This window comes from Cricetulus griseus, chromosome 3 (genome assembly GCF_003668045.3).
Source record: "Cricetulus griseus strain 17A/GY chromosome 3, alternate assembly CriGri-PICRH-1.0, whole genome shotgun sequence".
Lineage (NCBI taxonomy): Eukaryota > Metazoa > Chordata > Mammalia > Rodentia > Cricetidae > Cricetulus > Cricetulus griseus.
Window position 1 is genome coordinate 187,082,441 of NC_048596.1, and position 14,277 is coordinate 187,096,717.

Below are 14,277 nucleotides of genomic sequence, written 5' to 3' on the forward strand. Positions count from 1 at the left end.
GTCTCAAGCACCCTCCCAGGCACAGGCGCGCTCCTCGGATGGGGCAGGTATCCAGAAAGGATGATCCAGGACCCAAGTAGGAAAGAAACACAATCATGAGCCTTCCTTCCAAGACACCCATTGTGAGACTTCATTTTTGTCCCGCTCTCCCACCCTATGTTCCTACTGATTAATACTGCCTCCCCTAGCGCCCTGGGTTTGCATATGAGCCCTTGTGTCATGAAGAGGGGGGGAGTTGGTCGGCCCTAGAGTCTGGGCAGACTCTAGGAAGGAGGGTGTCAGAAGTCACTCTTTGATTCTGTAACTTGGAAATTCCACTAAGCAGCTCATGACGGTTAATCTGCCCCCCTCCTCTAAGCCCAATTCCCTCATACCCCCAAGGTCCCCCGAGTATTACCTCAGTCTCTGGAGTCCCTTTTCCTAGAGACATCCTCCCCTTCAGCCTGTGTGTCTTTGTAGTTGCCATCTCATCTGTTTCGGTCATTGACCAGGACCCCAAAAGTTCATTGTACTGTGCTGATAGAAAACGAAGTGTCAAGACCCGCTGTCCTAGTTAAATTGGCATTTCAGAAAAATATGCTTGGCCCCTGGTGCCCACTTCCAAGAGTGGTCTAAGGGGCATCAGTCAGCTCTCTTCCTGTTGCCCTTTAATGGATTGCCTTCATTTGCTCAAAACAAAAATAAATTACCACAGCAAGCACACACCAATCTGAATCTGCCTGCAAGAGAAGATCCTGACCCTCCTACTGGGATCACAAGTGGAATTTGATCTTTTATTAGTTTGCAGCTATATTGAGTGGTCCCCAGCTGAGGAAAGGAGCCAGGACATTGAACAAAACTGGAGGAAACCTCGTAATGTCTGATACCCTGCTCAGGAGAAGCTTCTCTTCTTGCCAGTTTTAATTAAAGTCTACCCAGCTCCTTGTAGGAATCTTCTAGAGCCTTCCCCATTTGCCCACCCCCCAACTCTGGGGCGGGGAGCTGGGGAAGTGATGTTTTTGTTTCAACTGAAAACATCAAAGGGGAGTGTTCCACAGAATCCACTTTGCACAACCAGCCCTTAACCTGAGATTTAACTTAAAACAATTCTGTGACAGTGGAAATGGCACCCAGACCCAGGCGTCCAGTCTGACACACAAAGATGCCTCATAAGGGGCAACATGCAGGTACCCTGAGCCAAGTGACCAGCAGCCCAGCCTAGAAACTGTCTGGAACTGGGGCCATCCTGCTCCTCCAAGCAGTCCCCATGCCCGGCATACCCACTGGCACTCCATGTAAGAGGGCTGTCTTTTCTTCTGGAAAATGGAAACCACATGTGATGGGCCTTATTAGGCCAGGCTGGGATTGATTAGGTCCTTCAGAGCACTGGCCAGAGAGAGCACCCCCACGTGCTCTGAGCAAGGCTGTGTGTACAGAGGTTAAAGGCCACAGGTGAGCAGGCAGAGGGAGGCCATGTGTCCTTCAGGATGACCCTTGTTACTACAGCCCAAACTGTCAAGCTCCCCCTAAGCAACTGTGTGTCACAGTTTCTAGGAGGCCCTGGCAGGAGGGGAAGATTAAGCAGCAGATTGGTGGCAAAGTTGGTCAGCTGAGAGCCCACTCCATGGATGTGCAGTAGTGAGCTCCACACCACAGAGATGTGGCACCTGTTTGGCCCCCATCCAGCCCCCCACACAATCAATACCTACTTGATAGTCCATACACCTGAGATCCGCAGCCATAGCCCAGGCAGCTAGCTGGCAGCACTGAGGGTGATTATAAAGAGTTGTTTTCAGGGGCTGAAAACTTGATAACGAATTTCAGTCTGAAGCTTGTGAGCTTGTTTCCAGATGGACTTACAAAACTCTCTGGATCTGTTTAGAATTTACCTAAGTGTGCCAGGAAGCTTACAAAGTTTTGACATTAGTAAGTCAGACAGCTTGGTGAATTAGCAAGCAACAAAAAGTGTGTCCTAGTATAGAATCTTAAAAAAAAAAAAAGAAAGAAAGAAAATAGTATTGGAATTGGCCCCTGGAAGTCGTGTTGCATCCTCCTGCCTTCCTCTGCATGAGAGCCAGGACAGACAAGTGGGGTCCTTAGGCTCCAAGTGCTTGTAAACTCCTGGAAAGACTGCTCCGGATGCATACTGTCTGTCCATTGTATGTTGCTTTCCTCAGGAGCCTCCCTTTCTTCCTGCTATCAGGTCAGCACACGCTTCCTGGGGCTGCCTTTGAGACAGACCCTTACGAGGCTCTTCTTGTCCCTCACATGATTGCTTAGCACAGAGGGATGTCACAGAGCCCCCCACACCCTGTGCCTGACTTTAGAATGGTTTCCCTCATAGGCGTGTGTGAAAGGCCTCTAGACCAGTTGCTGATTGCAGAAAAGGAAAGGCCTCCTCTTGAAGCATGGATGATAACCATTGGAAAGGCTTGGCCGGGGGAACTGGGCGATGACCATTGGAGAGGCTTGGCTTGGGGAGAACTGGGGTGCCAAACCTGCCTCAGTGACCACAGAAGGCCAAGGTCCACAGGGAAGGTCAGATCAAGTACCTCATCATAATGTAGCCTGGGAAGGCCCACCAAATAGCTAGGCCCTTAGGATCTGAAGTGGACAATTTAACTTTCTATAAAGTTGATTGCCTCAGCCCTTCGGAAGATTGTAAGCTTTCGGTCTCTTATTGTTGTCATCATCATTATGGTTGTTTTGTTGTTGTTGTTTTTAATGTCCCTATAACAGTAGAGCACTTACCCCACCTCCTTTATTCTTAGGCTTGGGATATGATCTGCAGGAGCATGGACCCCAGAGCTGAGGTTTCTCCCCAGATATGGGAACTTGTGTACAAGAAAGGGATAGTGTTCATGAGGATAGTGAGATGTTCAGAAGCACCATCCATGAACACTAGCAGCCAGGCTCAAAGACCCTGTGCTCCTCAGTGCTCCCACCAGGGTCTTCATGCAGCCTACAGAGCCCAAAAGGCACACCTGGAAAAACCCAGAAAGTTCATGTTGTCCTTCCCTGAGAAGTGCAGCAGCTGTCCAGACCTGAAAGCCCATGTCTCCCGATTGCCACATCAGGGCCAGACTCGGTATCAGCTAGACCAGCTCCCCTTTCCACAGAGCAAAGGATGCTTCTTTGGAGAATAACTGACGGTGAGTCACCTTTGCATGCCTGGCCTGAGGGAACCATGATGCTGAACTCCACTAGGATCCTGTGAGGATCTTAGCTCTCATTCAGAAGCGCCTGTGCTCCCTGCTCTTGTAGCATCCCCCTTTTGTCAGCCCATAGAGCAGTCCACATAGAGACCCCCCTGACATGACTACCTTCAGTCTGTCCCCCAGGCCCTCCGGCCCTCCACACTATTCCACACTATCCCCTGTCTCTGGTGAGTCAGGCTAGTTTCCTTGGATCTCCTTGGCATTTTGACAGTGTTTCTCTTGGTCAGAATCTGACTGTTGCTCAAGGGGACACATCTCATCCCTTCCTCACAGGTCATTTATTTCCCCCTGGCTTATCACGGTTGCCTGAGTCCTCCACATTGGCCTCTCTCATTTCAAAGCTACACTGAGGTGGATTCACGGGGAGTCTGGTTTTATCTCTTTCTCCACACCCTGAACACAGCCACAGCCACACTCCGAGTTCCATCCGCATTTGTGCTGTACCTTCCACCTTGTCATCAGCAAATCCATGGCCTCAAGCAGGTTCTTATACTGTAGCACTGTATGCCTGGCTGCTCCTGAGAATCCCCAGCCCATCTTCCTGTCCCAAAGAATATGATTTGGAGATTCTATCCTGTGCCAAGAAGGTCCAACTTGATTTTAGCTTGATTTTGCTATTTCTGGTAAAGCCACCCCCCCTTTCTTAACCACACTTTTGCCTCAGATGTGTGGATTGGTCTTTCTTCCCTCTCCTGCCTGCATAACAGCCTTCCCTCCCTCTGCTGTGATGCAGGAGCCAGCCATGTGGCACATGCCTGTAATCTAGTACTTCCTGACTTCAGGACCAACCTGAGCTACATAGAGAGACCCTGCCTCAAACACAAAAAGTGCATGAACCATGAATGTATTATGGGTCAGCTAATTTTCACTAGTTGTCCCGTTTATATGAGAAGTAGAGCCCTCTAGCACTGGCCAGTCTCTTCATGTGTTTTACAATATCTGCCTCCCTACCCTTTCCCAAGTAGCCCCTCCCAACTTCCTGGAGGTTCTGAACATTATTTAGTTTGTGTTCTCTTCTAAAGCCTGGGACTAATGGTGCTGCGAATGTATGACCTTGTGCATTTGGGGGGGTCCATATATATCATCATACACACACACACACACACACACACACACACATTCTTGTTGGGTTTACACCTAGGAACTGTGGACTGCAGGTGGCCCTACATTCACAGTTCTGAGAGAGTGTAGAGTGTTTGCATGCACTTCTCTCCCATCAGCACAGTTGGATTCTTAGTCACATTGTCCTAAGGACTGATGGGTATCCTCCTGTGGCGAGCCTGCTCATGTCACTTTCCCATTGGTTCTCAGTGTTTTCTTACTGATCTGTGGAAAGGTCTTTATTTGCTCTGAATCTGAGCTTCTCCCCATGCACGCACTGTGATCACTCGTTCCGTGGCATGCCTTATCACTTTCAACATCTCAGTGATGCACTTTCCTTTATAGTTGGCATGTTTAGTGTTTTGTATGCTTTCATGGGCGTTGAGAGGCTACTAGGACTATCCATAATAGGGCTACCCATTCCCAGCTTATGCCTGTGAGGCATTCCCTGTGAGCCAGACACGGCTCTATCACCTAAAACCCACAGGCATTATTTCTTTACTCAGACCAAGGACCTAGAGAACACCTAATCAGCCTTGATTGGGTCTTTTGAGTCATAGACATGGCCACTACATCATGTAGCCATCGTGTTTCAGAAGGCCATGCTGTAGGGGAGACCCCTGACTGGTGTAGACAGTGGCATGTGTATCTGGTAGTGGCAGGAGTGGGCTGTGGGGTTCTGGGAGGAGCAGCCTAACCAATCCCTCATAGAGTAGGGAGCAGCAGATCTCCAAGGAAAAGGAATACCTAGCTGGAAGGTGCTGGAAATCCAGATGGCTGCCTTCCTGAACAGTGTACTTTCTGTACAATTCTGGCCATGCTACAAATTGAACCTGGGGCATTTCATATCCTATGTGTTTTCCCACTGAACTACTCCCCCAACCCTGAATTTTGTCTGTACACGTTCATGTGTTTGCATACGGGTGTGGGTGTGCATACTATGTAAATGGAGACCAAAGGTGTCTTTTACTCTCCATTTTGGGGGGGGGGAGGGCGGGACAGGGTCTCTCAAGGAATCGGCTCTTACCAATTGTATAGAAGTTTTAAGCCAAGCTCACTGACCTGTAAGAGTGTTGTGATTACAGATGCATGCTACTATCCAAACTCATGTACTCATGCTTGCATAGCAAACACTATATACTGAACCATTCCCCCAACCCCTCAGCCAAGTTCTTGAACACAAGCAGGGAGCTAAGGCTCTTATTTTTAAATAGCTACTTACTTGTGCTGCCTTTATGTAGTACCTGGAATGAACCCTCACAGCCCTTCCTCTATAGTCCCATAGTCCCAAGGAGGATGTGGTGTGCAGCAGCATTGTAGAGAGGTTAGAGAGCCTGCGTAGTTGGAGAAGAGTGCTCACCTAGCTGGAGACAGAGCCAGATTCTCTCAGTACTTCCGTCTGTTCTGTGAATACCCCAGATCCCACACCAGCTCTTAACTGTGGTGTCCGCCTGCACCAAGGTAAACCTAGTGGCATAGATAGACAAGTGGCAAGAAAGAAATGCCACCCAGTGTTGTGACTGCTCTGAAGGTGGAAATGCTGGTACGGTGGTGATGACAAAGTGTGCAGCTTGAGGCCAATAGGAAAAGAGTGCCCCGCAGCTTCCACAAAGCCAGGAAGCTGTGACCTGGATCTGATGTTTTCTCAAAGCATAAAAGTGCCCTAGTTTTCCCTCTCCTCGGGCTTCGGTGAAACTGTGCCAAGATTGGCTTTTAAAGGCTGCCTGAAATGTGGTTTGGAGCCAAAAAATCTATAGAGCCAGTGCATTTGTGACCTTGTTGAAAGTGCTTACTGAGGAAAATCAAGGGGTGTGATGGGGGTGGGGCACTCCTTTTATAAATTTAGAGAAAAAATTATTTGGTCCATCCTCACTCCATTCGTATCCCATCTCTTCCCCACCTGACTACGACTCCAGCTTCCCAGCACTCATGTCTCCCATTCATCCATACCCTCCCCCACCTCCAAGCCCCCACCATCCCCCATGCATCATCAGTAATGAAAAATACCAATGGGTAAAAATAAGGAGCCCAGTGACGGCCCTGGAAATTAGGCCACAGCTGTCAAGCCAGGCAAGAGCCCTCGGTCTGAGAACGAAACTGCTAGGATCAAGTGCCGAGGCGTTCCCCAGCTCTGTAATGGCCTGAGAGAATCTACCTGACATCTGGTAAGGTGCGGCTGCTGCTGCTGGCCCAGAGAGCACCAAGCAGCCATTCGTCACTGAGCAGGCCTGTCCTGTGTGCTTGCCAGTGTCAGGCCTGGTGCCCATTGCAGTGAGCAGTGCTAGTCCCTACCCTCGAGGTTAGTCATGATCACAAGCAGTAGCACCACAGTTTGATGGTGCTCTGTGGGAGCAGATGGGGTGGGGGTAGGGTGCTCAGGGAGTGCAAGAGCCCAGGAAAGCTTCCAGAAAAAAAAAAACATAAAAGTCTAAGCTGAGCCATGAAATGTCGGTAAGAACTCAGTGGGAGTGGGAAAGCAGAGGTGCTACTGTCCCTGCTCAGAAGTCCACAGGCTGGAGCCCAAGGCTTCAAAAGGACCTGTGTGTGACTGAGAGGAGAGGGAACCTAGAAGTGGGGCAGGGCTCCGCCTGGCTGCTTTACAAGTGGCCCTGCAGTACCCAGTGAGCCACTAAAGGGCTAGAGCTGGTTCAGAAAAGCCCTTCCACCCGGATGGGGTGTCTGGGTCCCCAAGAGAATCTGCCACCTTACAGCCACCCTGAAGCATACAAGATGGGCTGTAGGTATGCATTAGGCTATGCCTGAAATGAATAATTGGCTTCCTTCCATGTTTCTAGAACTTCAAGTGAAGCAGAAGACATGTGGGGCCCAGAGCCTGCCAGGAGAAAGTTGAAAGAAATGGAGGGGACTCTCACCCATTGTAACAGCTGTAGCCTTTCACCCCACCCCCTGCTGTTAGAGTCACAGGCCAACAGAGGTTAGTCAGGATGGTGGTGCAGGCAGCTTGCACGACAAGGAATCTTGCTGCATTCTAGACAATTCTGTGTCTTGGCATCAAAATAGATCATCTGAACTAAGCTTAAAACTTTGGTACCCAGAGTGTGTGGCACCCCTCATGTGAGGGACTCTTCAGGGATGCTGGCTTCAGTCAGTTCACTCCAGGTCCCTCTGAATTTAGACTTTTCTTCACCCAGTCATCTCTCCTGAGGAGAGCCCATTTCCTTCCTCTCCCATGGGCTGAGCCCTTCCTTTCAGATGAATGAAGGTCTGCCTCTCCTTTCCTGAAGGAGACCCACCCACCTCTGTCGGAAGTCTGGCCCTAACAGTTGGCAAGTCCCGGAGATCCCTTCCTTCCACCTGCCCTTGAAGCCTGAGTGGCTGCACCAGGCCAACCCCTCCTGCTTCTCCTGACTCCCACCCTACCCACCCCGCAGCAGCCGGATAATTGATTTCTCACATCTTCCCCTGTGTGCTTCATCTGAGAGCACTCCATTTCCTGACCCTCCACAGGAAAACCTGTCTGTCCTTTCTTTTCCTGGGGGAAACCCTGAGGAAGAGAATGACTAGTCCTCCCATCCCCTCCTCATTCAGCAGTGATGTGTAACGTAGAGGGCAAGTCTCCTACCACCTGAAGTCCCAGCCCCTCAGAACAGTGACCTGGGCCTGGTGTCACAGCTGTCAAGTGTCCCCTGTCTCTGACTTGACTCCACAGATAAGTATCTGTAGTCACAGCTTTGGGAAGTGGGTCATAGCCTGTTTCATTCCTGTGGTGTCTCTTCACCGTGTACAACCAAGGTCCCTTCTTCAGGCTGCTGACGCGTGTCCAAGTGAGAAAAGACAGACATTAAAGATGTTGCCCAAACGAGGAGAGGCACTTCTAGCCAACCCATGGTCTGTGGCCTTGATGTCACCACCTGTGACCTGAAATTATCTCACCCGCCACCCACCCTTCTTGTTTACCCCTGACTTGGCTCTTGCCAACCACTCAGAAAGGCCCCCTTACTCTTAAAATTAAGAGAAATTGAACAAAAGTGAGATTGAGTTTTTCACAGTATTTCCTGTATGTTATGTATATTGGGCATGGGGTGTGGAGGTCAGAGAACAATGCAGAAGTCAGTGGTTTCCTTCCACTGTGCAGGACCAGAAGACGCACTGGGGTTATCAGTTTGGACAGCAAGCACCCCTACCGGCTGAGCCTTCTCACCAGCCCAAAAGTGGTGTTTAAATAGCACCCATAGGGGTGGCCTGCTCTGTTGGTGGCAGTGTCAGGCACCGTAATAACCAGGACGTTTGTGTAAGGCGGGGTGGCTGCTCCAAGTGAAAAAGGGGGCCTCAGCTCCATTGATAAGACTTTCCTTATTTGTTAAATTCTATCTCAGGAGAAAGCCTCCCCATGTAGTAGGCTCTCCTGCCTCCATGTGGAGCCTGGCCTTTTTTCCCACTCGTATTATGCTAATCACTCCTTGCAAACAGGCAGACTTTGTAGGAGGTTTGCCTGGTTTTAGATGAAACATACGCCTTTGAAGCAAAGAGCCACAGTAACTAAAAATACCATTTCCCGGCTGTTGATCCTCTCATTTGTAAAATGCATGTTTCCATTGTTAAATGTGTACCAGTCAGTCCCTCTCAGGAGAGGGAAGCCCTGCCTGCCACCAAATCACCCAGCCAGGGTCCTGCCACCCACTGGTGAGGTGCCACCTTCCATGAATACTGCTCTGGGGCTCTGCCTCTGATGGTTTTCCCAAGAGAGTCCCCAGATCCTCAGATGCCTTAGACTTCTCCCCACCCCACCATTACAATAGCCATCGAACTCATGCCAGGCGAGTCCTCTCCCACTAAGCTGTTTTCATTTGACAACAAGGTCTCCCTAAGTTACCTGGACTGGCTTTTAACATACTGTGTAGCTCAGGCAGCCTTGAATTTTTTAGACACTGCCCTGAAGTCTGAGCTGGAACTCAGTGGCCTCAGGAGAGGTACCCTTCTCTTTGTAGAGGTCAGACATGTGGATGTTAAAACCCCTATGTTTTGAGTGTACACACCTTTAATCCCAGCACTCAGGAGGCAGAACAAGTGGATCTCTGTGAGTTCAAGGACAGCCACCCTGTCTCAAAACCTTGGTGTGTAGCTGGCTGCTCTCTGCTCAATTGGGCAGCAATGGGATCCTGAAGGGAAGGGAGTCACTCCCACTCCTCCCTGACACAAACCCTGCTCACGGGGACCTCATCTACAAGCATGTCCCCCAGGACCAATGCATCTTCCAGGGTGACTCTCAAGGACACCTCATGACTAGGTTCTTCTTTGTTCTCATGCATTTAATCCAGTGAAGGTTTCCTAGGCAGAGAACATTTGGTCCCAAAGCCTACTTCAAACATCTTAAAGTTCCCTGAAAAAGATGGTCACACAAGGAATATTTCCAGCCTTCTGGGCTGGTAGTAGGAAAAGGTACAAACTAAAGAAAACTTTCTTTTTGGCTCCAGATACCTGAAGCAGTGCCCCCCTATCACAATGAATAACTAATGCGTAGTCCATGAGGTTAGGATAACTTTTAATAGGTAAATGCCAACTGACAGGAAGCCAGAGTGTGCCCAAGCAACAAGGAAAAGAGAGCTACCATGTGCCTTGTCTGTCCCTTTAAACCTCTCACACGTCACCCTGACATCACCTTGACCACTCCCTGACAGGCGTGGTGGGGCACACCTGTTGCCAGCCCTTAGGAGGCGTGGTTACGGTGTCTCCCTACATCCCCCCCCCCTCCATGCCATCTTTGTCTCACCCTAACTGCTGTTCTCTGCTGCCCTCCTGGCCCTTTCAGACACAGAACTTGTTACCATTTTCCAGAAAGCTCTGCAGTGTGGCTGTGATGTTTGTTCTTTGTTGCCAGTAGTGGGAATTAGTATTTAACTTCTCTTTCATTTTCCACCATTTATTCAGTAGTCCCTTAGTGGGCACTTGTAAAGAGCCACAGAAAACCATCTCCATTCATAAAATCTCACAGAAGCCTTAAACTAAAAATGTGAAGCCCAGAGACACTCCAGTCAGTATAGCTCCTGAACAAAGGACTGCTACCGTCTGTGAATGCCAGATACAGCAGAAAAGCAAGGACAGTGATGCCAGTGCAGTGGCTGGCTAGCTGATCTTACTTCCTTCCCCAGGGAGGCTGATGCCTCAGGAGGTGATTGTAGTCATGAAGCTGACAGGGGAAGCCACTGCCTGAGATGAGGGTGCCAGGAAGAGTCCTGGGTCTTCCTGAGAGTTGGTCTCTTTTTCTTTCTTTGTGAACAGAAGGCAGGGGGATACACAGCAGGCAGAGACCAGCAGGGAAGATAAGGGTGCAGTACCAGGCAGAAATGAAGACAGAGGGTCTGGGGAGGTGAGGGGAGCCTCTGCCCAAAGCTCCAAGGCAGAACCCAGGCTCTACAGTTGCACAGCTCCTGAAAGGGCTGGTAAATCCCCCATATTCTCCCAAGGTGGCATTGCTAGTGCCCAGAGCAGCCACCCTGATGGGCAGGTTGGACAGTACCTCCCAGGCCTATTCTGGAAGCTTAGGAATGCAGAACACCAGCCTCCAGAGACGGGGTCTTAGTACAGGTCTGTGGAGAACTCCAATATCATATATGTAGATTCAGGGGCTCCTCAAGTAGTGTGTCTTCCTAGCTTGAAGACCCCACCTGAGTGGGTGAGGACACTGATGGGACCAGACATGGTAACTATGCTGAAAGGTATTACAGGAAGTCAAAATGGCAGGCCCAGATTAGAATTCTCAGAATACATTGAATCCTATGGAAGACATGTAACATGAGCAAGTATCAGGATCCCTATGATCACCTGGACCCACAACTGAAAAGGCCAGCATTTAAAGGGAAGCATTGTCACCTCAAGCAATGATCTCATGTACACTGGACCTGCTGCAGAGTCCTACCAAGACCTCAGTGTCTGGCCCCACATTGCCAAAGCAGAAGGGCATGCTGGCCATCTGTAAATGTTTAGGGCTCTATAAACAGTCATGACAAGCCATCCCTTGGCCTAGAATGAAAGGACTCACTTGGGAATGACTAGATGAAGTAAGAGAAAATGAACACAACAGTGTGCTAACAGGAAGACTGTTGGGACAATGGACACCCCAGTCATTTAAGGGTAGAGTAGAATAGCCCCACTGGGTTCTGGGCACTGCAGAGGACTGCTCCTGCAGGTTGAAGAGGAGAATGGCATAGATGGAGGAAGAGCCAACTCTACCATGGGCTTTCAAGCCATAGGAACGGAGCTCTTAGGTGGAGAAGGGAGGGTGGTTTGCTTTTTGCAGTTGCCATATACTGTCTGGCCAACTAAAAACCATGTTCTGACCCCCACTGGGGTCTTGAACTTAAGTGTCTTCTGTCCCATAGGGGTTGTAGTATGTGTGCCAGGCTGAAAGGTGACAAGGACATACACAGCAGGAAGGTCTGCGGCCAGAAGCAGCATGCCAGGCTGAGCAGCCTCTTCACGGGCAAGCACCTCTGCAGGGAAAGTCATAGCCCAGAGGGCTTCAAAGGGAAAGAAAGCGGTTACGTCAGTGACTCTTGGGTAATCACCAAGGAGACTCCAAGGCACTTAGGACTCAGGGTGCCGTTTCCCTGGCAGTCTCTCAGCACTAGATTCAGAACAGCAACTTTGACCATATCTCCCTGGGTACCAGAAGCAATTGTATTAAAGTCTCCCACTCTGGACCTCAGGCAGCAGCTGGCCTGGGACCCCTGACATAAGTTCTGGGAACCTGCTGTTGGAGTCACTTCTGCTGACCTCTCCTGTGGTCTAAGTTCAAGCCTGACTGTGAACTGTGTGTGCAGTTTCCAGGCCCTGTTCCTTTCCTGGCCCCTTGGAACACAAGCAATTGCCCTAGCAGCTAATACTAAGCGTGGATCACAGAGCAACATTGCTTCAGCCATTTGTGGTCACTGCCACAGAGGTGGTCCAAGTGCAGGGTGGTTTGCCGTTGCACTGTCCCGGGACCATGGGGAGTTTCTGGGAAACTGGGCTCAGGCTTCAGTGGGCTGGCAGAGTAGTGGTAGAGCTTTTGCCTAGAATGCACTGGAGAAAAATTAATTACTAAGAAGGTCCCACTGGCTCTCATAGCAGAGGTACCCTTAGTATCTTTCTGGAAAACCAAGTTCCAAGTTCAAGTCCTGGTACCAGCTGGGTCCAGAGCCTGTGAGTCGGCTGTGTAGACAGGTAGCAGCTGAGAGAGTTAGTGCTGGGAATGACCTCATGGGGCCTGGACAAGGTCTGTGGTATGTGCCGCATCCCCACGCTCTTGTAGAAAGGACGTCACTGCAGTGACACCTGTGCACATGGAAAGGTGTCTCTACGCATAGACTGCCTGATGCTGAGAACGTGGCCAGCTCTCCTCTGTGGCCACTGATAGAAAGGAAATGGAAGTTCCAGCAGATAAAATGCCCATGGTGGAGGAGGCTGGCATTTAGAAAATTGGACCTTCAGGCAGGGCCCAGGCTGCCACATTCCCTCTTCTTGCTCACCGTCCTTGTCCTCTCTGCTGCCTCTGTCTCCAGCACCAAAGCACTTCCTCAGCCAAAGCCCAGGGCTTTCCTCTCTCCCTTCCTCAAGCCCCTATTATGTGCCTATATCCAGCAGTACTCTGGGGTATCTGCATAACGGAGAAGACCTCATCAAGTCAGACACCTCTTTGCAGCTTCTGAAAGTGCAGCCCCGAAGCCTAATGCCTCACACACACCCTGAGCGCATTCCAGACTCATTCTGTCCCTGGGTCCCTGTGCTGGCTGGCTTACATCAGTCAGATTGACACAAACTGGGGTCATTTGGGAAGTGAGAACTTCAACTGAGAAAATGCCCCCTACCCAGTTGGCAAGCCTGTGGTGCTTTTTGTTGTTGTTTGGTTTTGGTTTTTGGAGACAGGATTTCTCTGCACAGCCCTGGCTTTCCTGGAACTCATTCTGTAGACCAGGCTGGCCTGAACTCACAAAAATCTGCCTGCCTCAGTCTCCCAAGTGCTGGGATTAAAGGTGTGCATCACCACTGCCCAGCTTGTGGTGTATTTCTTGATTGATAACTGATGGGGCAGGGCCCAGCTCACTTCAGGCAGTACCAACCCTGGCTTAGTGGTCCTGCGTCGTGTAAGCAGCAGACTAAACAAGGCAGAAGGAGCCAGCCAGTAAGCCGCATTCCTCTGCGGACTCTGCATTCCTGCCTCCAGGTTCCTGTCCTGGATTCCCTGATTGATAACTATAAGCTATAAGAAGAAATTAACCCTTTCCTCCCCAAGCTGTTTATGGTCATGGTGTTTTATCACAGCAGCAGAAAGTCCAGCTGGGACAACCTTTCAACATGCAGTTCCACAAGTACCCAATCCTTTCATTCCAGTCTAATCCCCTTGACTGTGAAAAATTTGTCTTGATTAAAAGGAGCTAGGGCTCCACTTGAAGGGCCAACCTCAGCTCTGGAAAAGGATACTAGGAGCAAGGTAGGAAGGGGGCAAAGGATGTCCCGACAAGGAAGTGACAAAGGAGGTTCAAGCTGCACCTGTGAGTGTGCCTTGGAGAGCAGGTAATAAATGCATGGAAAATAAGACCCAACAGGCCCCTAAGCCAGCGAAAGGTAACTTCTGTTCTGAGGACAGGTTGTTCTTCCTATGATGGGGCCTCCTAAATCCCACTCTGGGCTGTGGAAGAAGAAGTCGCCGCTCCTGCTCTCCCCTGTAATTTCGGGGCCTAGAGCAAACTCAGAATAAGGGCATGCTGCCTCAGCAAAAGGTCAGCTTCCTATGGCAGCTCCCACCCTATGAAACCATCCCTGGGATGAGCCCACCCAGGTGTCTATGACAACTTTTCCTCCAGCCTAGCAGTAGCGTCTATTGAACAGAGGGACAAACAGCACAGAGAACAAAAGGCCCCTTTCTTCCTCTCACTTCATCTTCTGTCCCCTTTCCATCAACTCTCAGCAAGCCCTCAGAAAAACAAGCCCTCATGCCATGGCCTCCCCCCTGCCCCTCCCAAGTAACTTAAGTGTATCA

General features: G+C 50.1%; 1 protein-coding gene across 3 annotated transcripts in view; it reads left to right on the top strand.

Moving 5' to 3' along the window:
• The window catches only part of Vac14 (VAC14 component of PIKFYVE complex), a 107,659-nt gene that overhangs the window by 75,460 nt on the left and 17,922 nt on the right, over window positions 1–14,277 (top strand). The gene's annotated exons all lie outside the window — the stretch shown is intronic.